The 14,670-nt window shown below is 37.2% G+C and overlaps 1 protein-coding gene across 8 annotated transcripts in view; it reads right to left on the minus strand.

Annotated features, from left to right (window-relative positions):
• Positions 1-436: 436 nt before the first annotated feature.
• ERC2 (ELKS/RAB6-interacting/CAST family member 2) overlaps positions 437-14,670 on the minus strand; it is a 418,320-nt gene continuing 404,086 nt past the window's right edge. For all 8 annotated transcript variants that reach the window (XR_011697331.1, XR_011697333.1, XR_011697332.1 and 5 more), the window contains one exon: positions 437-3,384. The gene's annotated coding sequence lies outside the window, so the exon portion shown is untranslated. The remainder of the gene's footprint in view (positions 3,385-14,670) is intronic.

A 14,670-nucleotide genomic window follows, 5' to 3' on the forward strand; every position in this document is an offset into this window, starting at 1 on the left:
GAAACGGGGAACCACTTACCAGGCAGCTGAAAAAGGAGCTGACTGTGCAGAGAATTTCACACCTTATGGCTTTTGGTCAGTAAAGTACATAAACAAAATGTAATTTTCTATGCAATTACACAGGGTCACACAAGAATATTATGTTTTAGAAACCCACTCAAAAGCATATTGCTCTTTAAGAGCCCAATCCAGAAAATGGTTCCTCACTTTAGTAAAGTTGCTTGTAAGCATTTCTGGGAGTGGAGCCTAGGAGACATTTTCCTTTTTATGCTTTCTTAAACAGTTTATGTGATAGTAACAACAGGAAGATAAATTACTTTGAATGGTAGCAATTAGAGAAATAAGGAGTGTGATAGATTTACCATGTGGAAAACATCTCTCACACATTTTCTTACAGTCATTAAACTTACTTTTAATGACACAACACTGATTTCAGAAAGAAACAAAGTTTATTTGATGAATATAAACAAGCTGATCAACACTAAATACTTCCCATACACATGATAACAATGTTATGAACTCTAAATACCTTGGTACTTTACACTTCTGCTAGACATTAAATTACAATGACTGTCTAATACATGCCCACTGGTAATTTCTAGGAATTCCTTAGTTTCATATCAATGTCCTTAACCATATATCAATATCACAATCCAGAACATGCCACTCACTTGAAAAAATTATTACAAGAAGCACTATCAAATGAGGATCTAAGGTAAATAGGGAATACTGACCCATTGCTGCAGAACATCACATTCAAACGTCACCCTACACACACAAAAAAAACATTGCGGATATAGTTTGTGTCAACACATCTGAGGTCTTTTCATAAACACTGCTTAAAAAGTAAATTGAAACCCACTTTCAAATGAAAGTCAATGTGCAGGTACGTGCATACTGGATACACAAAATTCATTAAATACAAAATTCATACTGTACATTTAAATGAAAGAAAGAATGTGCAGTACAAGACTGATCTCACATTAAAATAATAATCATCTTAAACATTAACCAAAAGTTGGTTTTGCTTCATTACACGTAGAGGGGGGAAAAAAATCTACCAAACATTGCTGAAATAAAATGTTTCCCAACATCACAGTGTTTATTGTAAACCCCGAGATTCTACTTTAGTATATGAAAAGATTTTCTCCAAACATCATAGTATCACATGAAATGAAAATAAAGGAAAAAAATAAGTGTGAAAGAAAAAAGCAATGTTAGACAAAATTTTCCTCCTTAGGGGCTAACTTGTAGGCCCTGATAAAAGTTTAGATCAATACTCTTACCAATATGAGTGGAGCAAAAATGCCCCTAAAATAATATCTGTGACAAAATTGGCACATACATATAAATATCTAACTATACAGCTTTGTATCTGTGACCCTATTTCCCCCCTAGTTTATATCCTACTTCAAGTATTCGGTTGCAGAGTTAAGGTAAAGACCTGATTGTAAGAGACACAGACGATTGTCCCCTACTGCGACAACAAATTTGTCATGAGAAACCAGTTTTGTTGTCTGAGTTTCCAAGTGCAACATTTGTCATATGTGCTAAATATACTCCCCAAAGCTTTGCTGTTTCAAAAACAAAGATCTAAAATGCCATTGATAGTTAAAGGACAAACTTTTTAAACATGAATGAAATTGGGATTATCTACGCTATGCTAATTCTATACATTTTACTCTATTTACTGAAGACAGTAACATCCAGCAGGACTCCTGCTCAAATAAACTGCTCTTTGATTGTACCAAGAATTATGGTACAAATAAAATATCATCTCTAGACAATAAATTTAAAGGGGTTGCTATGTATGGCTCATGTAGGATGTTTAGGGTTAATTGCACCACAGGTTCAAAAAATAATTTTTCTAAATTCAGTGCAAGACTTTAGGAGTACCCATTTAGTTGTTTTATTTTTTTACAGCAGCAAAGAAAAACTACTAAGGATTAAGGCCACCCATGCTTAAATTTATTGTTTGTCCTTTAAAAATGCAGATAGTCTATTCCCACTGCCATCAGCATGGAAGCATTTCTTCCATGGACAATAAGATGCCTCAACAAAACAGCCAAACATTTTTGCACATGTTTGCCAGACTGACTGAAAATGTTTGTGGAGTCAGAAGCAGCTTCTCCTTGAAAAGTGGTAGAGATCTGACTGTCAGTTAAGAGTCTCTCACTGAATGTAATGACTTCACATTTTTATTTTTCCTTGCATGTGCTTTAAATTTGTTTTACTAGACACATTTTGTTGACACAAACAGTCTTTAAGTGCTGTTTGTTCATTGGTATTTTCTTTAACATCTTAGATTCATCGAGGTCCATGTTGGAGACTGTTTTTCAATGTAGAGAACAATAACAAACAGTTCCACATTTACAGGAGACCTAGTGCATATACTGTATTCACAGCAATCTTATCTTTATTTTTGTTTGTTTGGTTTTTTTTAAGAGTCCCAGCTTTCATAGTTGAAAACATGTATGCATTTGGATGGTAAAAGGTTGATACATCCTTGTGTACATGTCCATATATATACATACATATGTATTTATATACGCTTCAAGCTTTTACCATCCAGGAATAGATACATCTTGAATATAATCATATATTTATGTTCAAATTAGATGTCCTATGCATTGTCAGAGACACACACCATATTTTCATAAAACTAATCTTTGTCATCAGTTATTAGTACCAAAAATTGATTTCATTTCCAACCTGGCCCAGAGCTTAATACCGGTTATACTATCAATATTTGTGTTTTGTTTTAATTGATATTATTTTATCAGTACATATAAGAAAACAGAGGAGGGTAAAGGCTTGGTTTTATTTTTTGGAAAAGCCCACATCTAGCTGGGGGTAAGGTTAATGCCAACACCCTTATATAGCATTTTACTAATACCTCTTTGATAATCTAGTGCAATAGAAGTGATACTTTAGAATAGACTAGGTAAAATCAGCAAATGCAGATACCACATCTAAGAGCATCTGAATTACTTCTTAAAATCAATATTAATTTACCCAAAATTAGTTAAATAACCTGTTTAACTGAACTTGATTAAGCAATCATATTCTAAACAGATGGTTTCTTTGTGAAAACAGAATAACTCACAAGACCCATTGAAGACAGAAATGAAGCTTTTATAATTTCTGCTTGAGTCTCCTTCATTATTTTCCAAAGTACCTAATTTCACAATAGACTACAAGAAATAATGGAGAAAATGCCAATTAATGCAGTATTTCTTTAGAAATAAATCTCAGCATTCATTTTCTGCATCTGTGATCTTCTCCAGGATATCATGGTCATGTTTGGAAATCCAATGCAATAGATTATCAGTTACCTTCCAGTGCTACAGGTTTTTCTTCCTTTTTCGCTAGTTCCTCTGACAACTGTAACAAGGGAACAAAACATTCCGATTAACAACATGATTGAAGCATCCAGAACATCCTAGTTCTCATCCAGTCAAGATTCTCATAGACATGAGTGGATATATTGCTTTTCTAGGGACTAAGGATTAGTAAGGTGTTTAAATTCAATTTGAACCCACTTACTGTGTTCAGAGGGTAGCAATTAGTTTTATTGCTGATTTGTATGACAATATTCCCCCTAAATGGGAAATATTTTAAATTCCTAACATGTCAAATTCTATTGTGCTTGTGATCCTGTCAATGGTGAGAGTTTTGGTCTTGTTTATCAGCACAGTACTTTCAAGGGGAAACACTATTAACAAACTAAATATCTTCATGTGGAAACCTGAGGAATCATCCATGTCTTTTCGTGACAGGTGGGAGTATGTTGTACCTCTAGCAACTCTCCAAAAGCGAAGCATCATTTCGTTGTTATATTTTAAGCACTTTAAGTTCACTTTAAGTTCTCTCACATCAGAGAAAGGTTTCATGGATACAAGAAACTCAGATTTACAGAAGTTGCAATACACAACAACCTGTTATGAGTATTTTAGCCAAGCACCCACTAATTCCAGGCAGCTGATTGCTCTTCGTGGCTTGGCTGGCATTGCTGAAACCCAGAGCACTATGAGAGGTAACTGGTGTCGGCCCAGGTCAGTCAGTGGGAAGAGTCTTCCTGCCTTCCACAGACTTTAGAGGAGGCTCTCTGTCTGATTGTAAGCAACTACAGAGTGAGACCTGAATGATTTTTATTGTTACACTAGTTGTGCTGCAAGCAACTTCTTCAACAGAGAGCAGTGAATTAGTCTTATTCACATTATCTGTATATCAGATGAGTGGGAGGAATTAAATGACTCTTTTACAGGGCAGTTGTTCATCTATCCACTGTTTCTAGAAAATCTGAAATGCATTACATATGGGATTCTCTGTTACTGCCTTTCCATTTATGTAACTTTAGAAGTTTCCAAAACATCCGATTTTACAAAAAGAAATTGCCATACAATGCTTACGCTTCTGTATACAGCTGAAAACCTAAGTTTTGTGTTTTTTAAATAGAACTAATTGACTAAAATGACCCTTTAAATTCTAGAATCTAATATTTGTAAGAGAAATTATTCTGTGAGTAAAGTGAAACACTGCTTACAGCATAAATTCAAAAATTATTTTAAATCCATACTTTTAAGTTCATGTATATGTATGAAAGTACATGTAACAGTTTATATCATACAAACTTAGATGAATAGTTCTACTTTTCCATGAGGGGTTGGTACAATTCTTCTGGTTAAAACACTTAGGGAGTAATCCAAAGCCCACTGAAATGTGGAAAGGTTCCCACTGATTTTAACAAGTTTTGGATCTGGCCCTTGAATGGTCTAAAAAAATGACTTCTGCAGAGCTGGAAAGCCAGGGAGTTCCTAAAGTAGATCATGTTACTAGTTCTGGCACATAAAATCTTTGCAAACTTTTTATGAAAACTGTAAGTCAGTGCATGCATTACGTTTTGTGTCCTGTGCATAGCTCCCGTTCTTTTGTGTGCCGAGAATTTCCTCATCATCATTCAGAGAGATACACAGGCAGAGGAAGACCATGGATAAATTAATGAGGAGAGTATATTCCAGAAACTGTAGCACAGCAATGCCCAGATTCTTTAAGCAGGCTCACTGAAACATAACCACAGCAAATCTTTAATATAGTTGCTATTTTACAAGCTGAAGTTCCTTTGCAATTAACACTCTTTTATGTTCGGAAAAATAAGAACCCTGAACAAAGTGTTCAGTCTGAGGAAGAGCAAAAAAGCACAAAATGCATTCTTCTCTCCAGCTTTCTCCCCAGATTTTCACTGGGGTTTTACGGGATAATGAAATCCCCCAAATAAACTTCACCCACTTAATCAACCCACCCTTCCATCAGGAAACCATACATGTATTGGAAGTGTAACAAAAACCTGTTCACCACAGGTAGGAAATGCACAGTATTTCTCAAGTAAGCCAAATAAATATATAAAAGGATATTGCTGTCAAATACCAACTGAGGTTGAGTAAATTAAATTGGTATTTGTTTCTTCAATGCTGTACTTGGTACAAGTCAGTGAACCTCTAAAACAGAAATAAAGTTTGGTAACATACATTGGGCCTGAATTCTGCAGTGCTCCAGCTGAAATTAATGTCTTATGAGTTTGGCACCTCTGTTAGTCCATTAGATACCAGTCAATGAAAACAGCAGAAGGATGTGAAGATATAAAAGTGTAGTAGCTCACAAATATTTGTTCAGATTGTTTTTCCTTTGGATAAAGACACCTGCCTGATTAGTACTTTTTACTTCCAATCCTTTCCTCTCAGCAGTGATTTGCAGAAACAAGCTGGAGAGGGTGGGTAAACACAAAGGGGTTAAAGGGGAAACTGTTTAATAACAGTAGTAAAATGCAGGCTATTTTTGACATCTGGGTTAATGTCCATTATGCTCCATATGCTTTCCAAATGTTTGCAACCAGCACCCAGATACAAAAACAGATACCCATTCACATAGGCTTAAATTGCCCTCTCCTAACCTGTTACACATGGTACCTACATAAAAGGCCAACAACTGATATGGTAATTAGTGAGTCAGAAAGAGAGGGAATAGCCACTTTATTGCAGGGAATTGGTATCTGACCAAATGTTAGTAGAGAAGGATATCATTAATGAAAACGTGCTAGGGTTATTTCTGCTCCTTAATCTATGACAAGGCATCTGTACTATAATGTGACATTTTTTAAAAAGCTGTCAGGAGGAATTCCTCAGTTTCCTTCTCCAGACTCATTCATCATTACTGCAATCAGAGTACCAACAAATGATGGGAAATTATTTCATTTTCTGGAAACAAATAACTATACTGAAAAGTATTATTTAAAAAAGAAGGCTATAACTCATAAAGTCTTTCTCAAGTGACCTTCTGGGACTTGGCCGTGCCTCTTGCAACAACAAAGTCTAAATGACATGAAGAAAAATAAAAAAGCATTCTCAATTTTTACATTTGTCTGTGCAAAACCATGAAAAGAATGACTCGATTAACTAAGACAAAACCTTGGCACATACCACTATAAATTCTGTCTCTGCCATCAGCTTATTGTGTGACTAAGGAAAAAGGTCTATTATTTTTCTGTGCCAAACTTGCTCTTTGCTACAGCAGGCATAACATCAGGCTCCTCACAAGAATTTCCAAGGCTTAATGTTTGTAATATGCCTTAAGAGTCTTGGATGAGTGCTAAGTATTATTATTTTTCAGTTCCTGCATTTGATTAAAACTGAAATAACATAGTAAAAATTAAATTAATATATTAAGTTACAAGCAAAGAGCAAGCATGTGGTTTGTGGAGCTACTTGTAACACTTTTAATACGAACATGTATTACAGACTAGGTGATTCCCAAAGTCTGTACTGACATGTACCATGTGGGCATAACTTAACAACTGAAAAACCCCCCAGAAGTTTGATTCAGCCAAAAATCTGTTTGTGGCTTCTGTGTGAGCCCAGAGCCTGGACCAGCGGGAGCACTGTGGGCTGCTTTTCCCTGCCCCTGAAGTGCAGTTGCAAACATGATCAGAGCCCAGATATTTGCAACTCAGCACAAGAAACAATATTGGGTAGCACAGATCTGCTGGAGTGTTCGCCACTATGTAGTTCCCTTAACACAGGATATGGCAATGGCATGGTATGTGCTATTTGAACCTCTCTGTCATTACAGCCCCAACAATAAATACGGTTTTTGCTACTTCCTCCTGGCTGAACTCTTGTGGGAAAGAAGGAAAACCCACCTCTCACTTTCTGAAGAATACAGTAACCTGTTACAGCCTGTTATATCGATGTGAAAATGTCTAGTGAGGAGGTCCAAGAAGAGAAATAATTAACACATAAAGTTGTATCCAACCTACGTAGAAAACTTTCAATGCTGAGATGCCAAAGACACCTAAGACACTTGTTGAGCTGAGTGAAAAGGTAAAATCTAGTTTAAATTTATAGCATTCCTTCAGTGTCCCTCTAGGAGTTTGGCTTTTTGCCAGTGTTCCTTGTTAAAAATTTGTTAAACGTGTTTGGCATTAATGCAAACACAAAGTGCTCATTTGTTACAAATTCTATTGGAATGCATTCATTTAAGGCAATGAAGTAGTTACCAGAAAAGAAAAAATGTTCATTAAGTACATTTTAAAAATACAATGATGTATGCAGTGCATAACTATGGCGCCCCAGTGGCTATATAAATATCTGACAGAATAACCACAAGTTGTGTTTGGTTTGAAATTGGAATCTTTTAAACATAACCGATAGAACAAAAACTGGTTTTGTTTGTTGTCAAAACTGATGTTAGTCTTTCTTGTTTAGAACTAGTTACAATAACCAAAGTTTTGGCATACAATTTTTTACATCTCAAATCAGTAAAGCCCACAGGTTAAAGTAATGCTCAGGGAAGTTTCTTGATTCAAAAGGTAAGTTCAGCACTGCACATTATCTGGAGAACACTGTACACAGAAAGTAAACACCCTGCTTGGAGGAGAACAAATTTTAGTCATTCTTAAAAACTCCACTTCAGGAAATGTTACCTGGGAGATCTGCAACTGTCTGACAACATTCAGGTACACCTAGGCAAAAGGTGTCCTGCGCTACTCTTGTTCACTGATCCTTTCAGAAAATAAAGAGTTTAAACCTAGTTTACAAAAGCCTAATGACAAATCCCTCTTTTATAATAATGTGAAATATGCCTGGTAATGATAACTCTCCATTTTTAATAGGAAATTATAAGGTTTATTTCTTAGATGCTAGAAAATATCTTCTCTGCTACACTGTAACAGTGAAACCATTTTGCCTTTTATTTTTTTTCAATGATTTATAGGTATTTACAAAAAAGCTTAAAATGGGTAAATATATGAGTAAAATATATTCCAAAAAAAGATCCAGAAACCATGCAATTTATTTAACTATTTAAAGGTTCACAAAAACCCATCAGTATAAAAAGTTATTTATAAAGACAAAATTAACTTTGCTGCATTTCTGGCAAAGAAATTAGTTATCCCATTTGTTGCTATTTATGTTTTAAATTCATTACACAGTAAACTTCAGAAGGATCTGCAGCTGGTGGTAGAATCACTGCACAAATGTGATGAACTTTCCATATTGCTATAATGCCAAAATTGTTAATCTTAGTTAGGGATAAAAGCAGATACTTTTGGGATGAATAAAATCAAATGGGTTCAAGCCCTCTAGAGAGTAAGAGTCCTTGAAAACTACTGTACAATTATATCACAAAATTAGATGAAGTTTATGAACCTTGAGACTATTTGGAGAAGGATGCCTTCTCTACTGGGAATGTTTATAAATCAAAATTAGACAAGTGCTGTATGAGTTGAAAGACAGCTATTTTTCTCTTATAACCTTTTTCTTTTCATAAAACAAGTCTAGTCCAAATCAAAGCTCTTCAGAAATATGAGAAAACTCAGAACATATTCTTCAATCTGTCACTTTCACACTGAATTAAACAGAGGGTCATAGGGAACGTTAGGGATGGTTTCAGTGCAGCATCTGCCATGGGCTGAGCTGGAGCGACCGAAGGTGATGGAACAATTCCTGGCAGTTCCACGAGACCCTCGGTCGCTCACAGAGGCGGCTGTGACTCAGCAGCACAGGGCACAGGGTTCTTTGACAGGACATTTATGACTTTAAGATGCAGCACGTGAGACCATCGCAACTTCTTTTTTTTTTTTTTGGTGTGTGTGTGTTAACTTGAACTGAAGTGACAAGTAAAGAACAACTCCTGAGTAAAAGTGGCTCATACAACAACGTTCCCAAGTGTGATCCTGAAAGCTGCCAATAACAGGCATCACTGGGTGAAATTGGAAGCTGCCTTTTCCATCCTGGCCAATGTAGAATGCCATTTATTTTCATGCTCCTGACTAATTAGGGGCCTTTTTTTCGTTGGTTTTTTTTTTTTTTTTTTTTTTTTTTTTTTTAAGATCAAGGTTTTGCGATCTCTGCTGCTTAATAACACGGTGCTGCCTGCCCGCCACCTGGCCCGGCGCGGCTCGCCCGGCTCCCGGCGGCGGCACCGCCTCGGGACAGGCAAGTGCGGGCAGGAAACCGCCGGCACGGCCGCGCTTAACCCCCGCACTGCCGGCCCCGCCACGGGGCACGGACCGCAAAACCCCGTGGGCCTGGAAATCTGGTACTGAAGGCGAAATTCCCGCACTGGCGTAGCGATAAAGCTGGCACCGCCACCCTACGCCCCGCCTGGATTTGGGGTCGAGCGCACGAGGCAGTGCGGGCTGCGCCCCTGGCGAACAGACAGCTCGTGTTCGTGGGGGCAGGGAAAAGAAGAGGTTAAATAAAAGCTGTGTCAAGCCCCCAGTCTAATAAGTCATCTTATTAGGAAGTTGTGATGCCCTGTTTGCCCTCGCCTGTGGCTTGTCTGCTCCACTGAAAGGTCTCCTGCTGAGACCTTTGTGGCATTATACGAGGTATAGAAGGCTGCTGCAATATATGAGCCTTGGTTTGGAGCAGCCAAAACAGCAGGAGAACTAAGCTGCAAAGAATTAAACATGTAACAACTTTGTAAAAGCACAGACAGTGATTGAGGTTGGCCCTTTTGCTGTTGACACATTCTGGCCCCTGTAGGTTGTGGTCACTAAGCCCATTAGAGCTGCAGTGTGGCAACATCTAGTTCAGCAAGTTCAATGTGTTTCTGTTTTATTTCTAAATACTGGACGCAAGCTGGCAGCGATAGGAGAGTGGAATATGGCACCAGAAATATGTCATAAACACAGTCGTCATTGTCAGGGATGTGAAATTATTTTTCAAACTATTTATTTTTAGCAGTTGGAAAGTGAGTGTATTTTTGCATTTTGTTAACTGAAATTTAATTGCAACTTGCTGCATGTTTTGTTTAATTAAAAAAAAAGAAAACCTCAAGATGCTTTTTGCTCTTAGAAAATTTTCAGTGGAGAGAGAAATCCTTGTTGCTAGAAATCCATTGCAAAATGAAAGGAATAAAAATGAACCCACTAAAATCTCTTCTGTGATAAGTTTCATTTATAAGCATCCACTGATTTGGATCCACACTCCCCAGTGTTCTTCCCTTTTTTTTCATTTCTTTAAAATAAAACATATATTTAATTCACATTTTAAAAACTGGACTGTGAAATGGACAAGAAAAATTAATTAAATTAATAAAAGGAGGTATTATAGACATAACTAAGAGGTAGATTTAAGGTCTAAAATGTAATATGCAGAGGAATACACCTTCCCATTTCCCTATGGACCACACTTTTTCTGGGAATAGTACAAGGTTTCTACTGCATGTTGATGAGGAAGCTCATGGTCCCTCAGTTCTGAAGGCTCTGTTTGCCTTTCAAAACTGCATTGTGGTCCCACATTTTGTAAATCCCTGCAGATTCATCACTGCCAGGAGTTACCAGTCTGTAGATATGAAGCAAATAACGAGTTGGCTGAACACTTACGTATCTGAAACATTTGTCTCTCTCTTGAGCCTGTTACATGTTGCCTCTGCCCTCATCCCCAGATGAGCTAAAGCTTATGTAAGAGGTTAAATGTGCAGAGAATGATAAAGACAGGTCACAGCTGAAGGAGGGAAAGGGTTGGCAATCTTTTGGGTTTTTTTCCCTGGTGCTCTCCCCTGTGTTTTTCAGGGTTTTTTCTTGAGCATAGTGGCCCCTTGGGAGCCCCCAGCTCCCTCCTGCTGGCAGCACAGCCAAGGGCTCCATGAATTTCAACTTGCTGATCCACAGAAGTGACAGGCCACTCCTTTTGTAGGGACAAAAGGGCAAAAGAACATTCTTTCTTTAGCCACCAGTGAAGAGCATTTCTTTTCTGTTCCTAGGAGTTTGCCTGAGCCAAGCTAGGTCATAGCTGTGGCTTTTCTGTGCTTGAGGGAAATTTCCAAAATTTGTAGGAGTTATTTTTTTTCTGCCATCTTTTGAGATTTGCTGATAGTTTGGAACTTGAAGGAAATTCTTAAAATCTCATACATATTTGTCTGGTTGTAGGGAGTATGATTTGAGTTTTACCTCATGCATCCGACCAGAGTCAGTCAATATTTAGTAGCTAAAATTGGCTGGCTGTTGTGCTTGGACAACTCTAGTTACTGTGGCTGCTACCACACTGTTGTTAGAAGCATATTGGTTACTAGATTTTGTACCAGAGTAAATACTAATAAATTTGGTGGTTGTGGTGAGGAAGTTTAATCCAAAAGCATTCCAGCCAATGAGGAGGTGTACAAGGGCTGTACTCCTTCTTTTGATGTACCCAAAGGCTCGATGGAGTCAGGTGGAAGAGATGAGGTGATGAGGGCTGAGCGCAGGTTTGAGGTAATTTCTGTGTGTGCTTATTTCTCCCCTAAGGAAAAGGGTGGATTCTTGGCTAGGAAGGACAAGACTTCTTAGAAGTGCTGGACATAGCATGGTGTCCTTAGGGCAGATGACTCTAGCAAGTTAGCAAAAGTTTGCTGTGATTATTTTTTCTTAACCAAACAATAACAAGAAATTTAATAAAAATGCATTTAATGGCTTGTGCCTGCTTTCCAAATCACCTCAGACTGCTTGTCTTCTACAGTCGAGAATAAACTAAAGAGCTTCAGAGTATTGCTCTGTGTATCAGAGTATTGGTACCAACAGCTGTATGTTCCCAACTAGACTTCATAATTTAGACAAACCATTAACGTGCCATTTCATTAGTTTGTTCTGCTCTGTACTCCTTGAAGTTATCAGTTATATTTAAACACTGATTGTGCTGTGGAGGACATTTTGAGGTATGCTTATTGTATAAATAATAATGTAAAAGAAATCAATATGCCAAAAGATAGTCAGAGTTCTATAGTATACAAAAAGCCTGTTTTACAGTACATGAGATATACTTTCATCATCTTTCCCTCCAGAAGATCCTAAATATATGTTTTATTTTACACAGCTCATGTTATGAACTCACTTGTGAAAGTGAAGTGTGTTATTTATGGTTGCATCTTTTAATGTCAAGAAGAAAGAGATACAACTAAGGAAAGTATTAGTAGGTTTGGTCTATTTGAAAACTGATGTTGGATCTACTTAAAACCCTTCAAACTGCTAAAGCACTACAGTGACTGTGTGTGGCACTGGGAGCATGACCATACATGCTCGACAGCTACTTATTTTTTAAATACCCATCCAAGTAACACGCAGCATTTTGAAATCTAACTTGTGTGGTCTAATTATGCAATAATTTTTATAATTTAGGCCCCAATATTATAAGCTTCTCCACAATTATGGCTCTGCCCACGCATTTCTCAGTGTATGATAGGAAAGACTCAGGGACCTGTTCTGGTAAGCATATAAGCATATATGCTTTGCTTTTAACTCTAAGTGAGACTTAAAAGTACACCTAATACTAAGAGAAGACTTAAGAGTTTATACTGAAAGGAACCTTACAGGCTTTCATTTAACTAAGGGCACACATATAACGTGCCATACACATTGAAGACCCACAGTTATCAGCATACCAATGAAAATGACTATTGCATAAAGGGAAATAATAAAATAGCAATAAGCAAGTGTTTAAGCAAAATTGTACTCCCTTCAATCTTCCAACACCATCTTTATAATCACTTCTAAACTCAAAAGCATGCATGTGTGTAAGGGTTGGAGAGATCAGAGGCTTAGACTGCAAGATTGCCAAAGGAGATACTCAGACCTTCCATGCAAGTGTCAAATGACAGGTAAACATACACAACTAAAAGTATGAACTTCATTATGAAATCATATAAAACTATAGTGGCGACATTTTCTTCTCGATGCTATTAAAAAATGATGCATTGCAACTAAACTGTGTAGCAATACAAGAGGAGAAATTTATGAACAAAAATAATCATCATTAATCACAATTTACACTGAGGAGTACTTTTTTTTTTTGCTAGAGAACACTTATATCTCTATGCTCATTTTCTTTTACCAGAGTCTCTAATTCAAGAAGACAAAACCAAATTTGACAACACATTCTAATTTTTCATGAAGTATTCCAAATGCAAGTAAAATTGTCTAGCCCATTTAGTTCTAATTTTATGGATTTATTTTTTTCCTCACACTTCCACTTCTTGCCTCATTTTCTATATGAAGTTAAAGATGTAATATATAGCTTTCTAGCAGATCTCAATAGCTAATGAAGCAATATGAAAAATAATTTCCCATTCAAGTCACACGATCACAAACACAGGATGTAAAAAACGAGAAGGAGGAGAAGGAGGAGGATCATCTGCGTCCTTTGAAGACTTTTTTTCCCCCCAACAGAATGTTGTGGGATCTTTAGCTTCATTTCATTAAACTAAGTCTTATTTTTAATTCCCCCGGGTAGGTACCTTCCACCATTATGCACTGCCACAATAATGATCACAAAATATTTTCTTAGGCTCATAGAAAAGGCAGCTTGTTCCAATAATAATTTCTAGTTTATCTATCTTCCAAATTTCAAAGTGGGGATCAGAACAACTCACACTGTCCCTGTGCAGAAGGAAACAGGGCTGGCCCTTCCCCGTCAGGGAATGCACCCTCCGGGTTCCCTGCTAGGCAGGTGCCTCTGAGAGCTCAGGGCTCCAGCTGAATCCAAAACATTGTATTTAATAATCCTCAGTAGACCAATACCATCCACAAAACATTTAGCACTGTTCCAGTTTCATTTATCCTTGTGGTCTCCGCAGTTGGCATGGCAAGTGTGAGCAACAGTTACATGATATTTGAGTCAGCATTGCTTGTATTATATGTAGAACCACTGCCAGCTCATTTCACTCAGAGTCCATATTGTGGGAAAATTCACCACTCATTTAATCTTCATATCCTTCAGACTATTCATGGTTTTAGAGATTTCTCATATTTATACTTCTTTTCCAAACTGAAGGACTATATTGCAATAGCTTCTCTTTATATGGAAACAATTGAAAGTCTCATTTTTCTTTTTTCGCCTTTGCTGTGATCTTTATTCTTTCTCAGTAGCTTATCAGAAATATGTGGAATAGCAAAGATATGGGAAAGCCTTGAACAGGTACAGGGGTTAAAAATGGCTTTGTCTTTAAATAGCTATTTTTTTCCCCCAAGTTTTTGCTTTATTGCTTCTCCTTGTTACTACTGCTGCAAATAAAACTAAGTTTTTGGAGGAATGTGCACAATAATTCCAGCACCTCCATTCTGAAGAGTAATGGCTAATTTACATCCTGAAATTGAGTATGTAGTGTTGGGGATGCTTTTCTCCCATATGCTTCATTTTA

The sequence above is a fragment of the Pithys albifrons genome, chromosome 3 (assembly GCF_047495875.1).
Source record: "Pithys albifrons albifrons isolate INPA30051 chromosome 3, PitAlb_v1, whole genome shotgun sequence".
NCBI lineage: Eukaryota > Metazoa > Chordata > Aves > Passeriformes > Thamnophilidae > Pithys > Pithys albifrons.